The sequence below is a fragment of the Nicotiana attenuata genome, unplaced genomic scaffold (assembly GCF_001879085.1).
Source record: "Nicotiana attenuata strain UT unplaced genomic scaffold, NIATTr2, whole genome shotgun sequence".
Classification (NCBI taxonomy): domain Eukaryota; kingdom Viridiplantae; phylum Streptophyta; class Magnoliopsida; order Solanales; family Solanaceae; genus Nicotiana; species Nicotiana attenuata.
Window position 1 is genome coordinate 217,769 of NW_017671546.1, and position 3,879 is coordinate 221,647.

Sequence of the window (3,879 nt, forward strand, 5' to 3'; positions counted from 1 at the left end):
GAGCTGGGGTTTTCTGGGCTTCCTGTTCGTCACGTCGGTGTATGCTCCTATTAGTGAGGGAGCTTATTTCGACGTGTCGAGCGTCGTATGAGACTTCATCCACCGGAATTGGTCCTGGTGCGTTCTCAACATTTTGCGGTGGCTCACCAACACCTGGAACAACCACACCATTCTCTCCGTGGTTCTCAAGATTGTTGTTTACTGAATCAGACATTCTGACCTGAAACCAAAGATCTTTGGACAAGAAAAAACATGAAAGATAACTTGCGTTGTGTGATGGAACCGGCAAGAAAATAATCACTATTATTTTTAGCCCCATGGAGGGCGCCAAACTGTTTACCGTGAAAATGGTAATAGCAATTAGATTTGATTATGGGACTCTAAAAATACGTGATCTACTTTTATGCTAGTTGTTAAGCAGTTGATGCTATGTGTGTGGGACTTAGGAGCTACATAAGAGTTAGAGATAAGGTGATAATCAAACCGAGAGGCTAACAATCGGGGCCTCGAGCTTGTTGATTCGGGGGCCTCGAGGTCAATTCTGTGGCTCGATAGTGAGCTATCGGGGGCGATCAAGGTATGACTAACAGTTATAATAAAATTGACGAAGTCACTTTATGGCCAATGATAAGCAATAAATGACGAACAACGATGAAGATAATAAATGAAAGCAATAATATCAAGAGAGTATGTTAGAAAGTAGAGATAATATTCTTGTATATTTCATGTGGACCAACTGAATCAACGAGCCTTTAAAAAATGACAGGGATCCCCTTTATATAGGAGGGGAATCCCAATATAGTACAAAATTCATTAATATCAAAGTAGCAGAGACGGGACAGCTAGATGTGACAGCCTGATTCAGGGTTAGGATAATCCATTAGGCTCTGTCAGTCCTAGCCGTGTGCCATGGGAACTCATCATCGTGATCATTGCTATCTTGAGGTCGGGTGTCGACGACCCTCTAGGGAGGATGCTCGGTCTTGGTCTCGAACCTTTGAGGTAATCTTTCCGAAGTGCCTTAATGACGAGAAATATGACACTCCGATTTCGCCGTATACAGCTTTCATGCTGTTTATTTATATCCTAGTAGGTGTCTTGACCTGGCCTCGTTACTACTCTACTGAGGTTAGGCTTGGTACTTACTAGGTAACGTTATGGTGTACTTATACTACGCTTCTGCACATGTTTTTTGTGTAGATCCAGGTATGTCTGCTCGTGTCGGTCGTTAGTGATCATTTGTTAGCTGCCTTACAGAGACTTCAAGGTATGCCTGCTCTGTGTTGCAGGCCTCGAAGTCACCTTCCTTTACTTTTATTACTGTTGTATTCTTCTTTCAGACACTGATGTAGTAGACACTCTAATACGAATTTGTAGAGTTAATAACTCAGTTTCACCGGCCTTGGGGAGTGTATTGTTGTTGAACCTGTTTTTGGAAGTTTATGTCAGTTATTCAATCTTGTTTTAGTATTTTGTTAATTACTTTCGTCAAGTTATTATTAATTGTTAGGCTTATCTAGTCGTAGAGACTAGGTTCCATCACGATATCCTACGGAGGAAAATTGGGGTCGTAATAAGTTGGTATCAGAGCTCTAGGTTCATAGGTATTATGAGTATTAAGTAGGTGTAATAGAGTCTTGCGGATCGGTATGGAGACGTCTATACTTATCTTCGAGAGGATACAGAAATGTTAGGAAAACTTCACTTCTTTGTTCCTTGTTGTGCGAATTGGTTGGCCTCGAAGACTGAATCTTTGACTTTCTATCCTCTCATAGATGGTGAGGACACACTGCTGGATCCGACAACCAGACACCCGCGCCCCCTACCAGAGTCGCGAGAGGCCAGAGGCGGGGCAGAGGCCGAGGAGGGGCACGTGGTGTAGCCAGAGTACCTGCCCAAGCTGCGAAAGAGGAGCCATCAGTAGCTCTAGTTGGGGGCCGGCACCCGAGGCGCCTGTTACCACCCCTGCACTTCAAGAGACCTTCGCACAATTCTTGAGCATGTTTGGTACCCTAGCTCTAACGGGTTTATTCCACTTGCACCAGCCACATCATAGGCTGAGGGAGGAGCTCAGAATCCTGCGACCCACATCCTAGAGCAACGGGTCCAGGTTGATCAGGTCCTAGAGGTTAAACCAGTAGATCATGTTGTTCCTGTTTAGCCCGCTGTTGGGGCAGCAACATCTGAGGAGAGCAGCATAGACTTAGAGGTTCAAGAAGTATCACCTTCCTACTTCCACTGGTTTAGCTTCAGAGGATGCACATGGTTTCCTTGAGGAGTGCCACCGTATTCTCCGCACCATGGGTATTGTGGAGATGAGCGGGGTTACTTTCACTACATTCCAGTTGTCCGGAGTGGCATATCAGTGGTGGCGAGTGTACGAGGAGGGTAGCCCAACCGATGCAGCTTAACTTACATGGACTCATTTTTTAGAGTTGTTCTTGTTGGGTTTGTTTCCCAGACCCTTAGGGATGCATGCAATGCGGAGTTTGAGAAGCTGTGCCAGGGGTACTATGACAGTGTCGGAGTATGCTATCCGATTCAGTGATTTTTCCAGACATACACCTGCCTTGATTTCTACAGTTAGATAGCGAGTATGTCGTTTTATCGAAGGGTTCAACTATGGTATTAGGTTTAACGTGGTTCATGATTTGGAGACGTATACCCCATATCAGCAGATGGTAGAGATTGCACGGAGGCTGGAGAGTATGCTGGGCCATGAGAGGGAGGACATGAAGGCCAAGAGGCCTTGAGGTACTGGAGGATTTAGTGGTGACCATGCTGCAGCTACAGCCCGTCATGGCGGAGGCTATGCGAGCCGTCCAGTTCATTCAGCATTTCCAGCTTCTAGTGGTGCTTTGGTTATTTCTAGATCTCTGGTTTCCCATTTTGCTCAACCACATTCTAGATCACATACTACACAGGGTGCCTTCAACGGTCAGTCTAGCTGACTAGGCCCGAGATAGTCCCAGCAGCCACGCCCACCGAGAACTTGCTTTGAGTGTTGCGATACCCGCCACAGTACTGCCCCAAACTCAGGAGGTGTGCACCTCTACAATCTACTCAGGCTCCACGGATTCAGTCAGGTCCATAGACTTCTCAGGCCATGATTACTGCCCTAGTTACCGCTCCACCCACACAACCAGCTAAGGGTGGAGGATGGGCGGGTAGAGGTCGCCATACAAGGGGAGGCCAGGCTAGATTCTATGATTTTCCGAGTAGGACAGAGGTATTTTCTTCAGACTCAGTTATTATAGGTATGGTTGTGGTTTTCCATAGAGATGCATCAGTCTTATTTGATCCAGGATCCACTTATTCATATATATCATCTTACTTTGCTCTGAATTTGGATATATCTCGTGATTCTTTGAGTTCTCTTGTTTATGCGTCCACTCCTGTGGGAGATCCTACTATTGTGGACTGTGTGTATCGGTTGGGTTTAGTTGTCATTGGAGGTTTTGAGACCAGACTAGATCTATTGTTACTTAGTATGGTAGACTTTGATGTTATCTTGGGCATGAACTGGTTGTCGCCCTATCATGCTATTCTAGACTGTCACGCCATGATTGTGACACTGGCTATGCTAGGTTTATCACAGCTAGAGTGTAGGGGTGCATTCGGTTATGTTCCTAGCAGGGTTGTATCATTTCTAATGGCCCAGTGGATGGTTGAGAAGGTGTGTGATGCTTATCTTGCCTTTGTGAGAGATGTCAGTGATGATACTCCTATCGTCAAGTCAGTTCCTGTAGTGAGAAACTTACCAAATGTATTTGCAGCGGATCTTTCGGGCCTGATGCCCGATAGGGATATCGATTTTTGTATTGACTTGTTGCCGGGCACTCAACCCATTTCAATCCCACCATATCATATGTCCCTAGT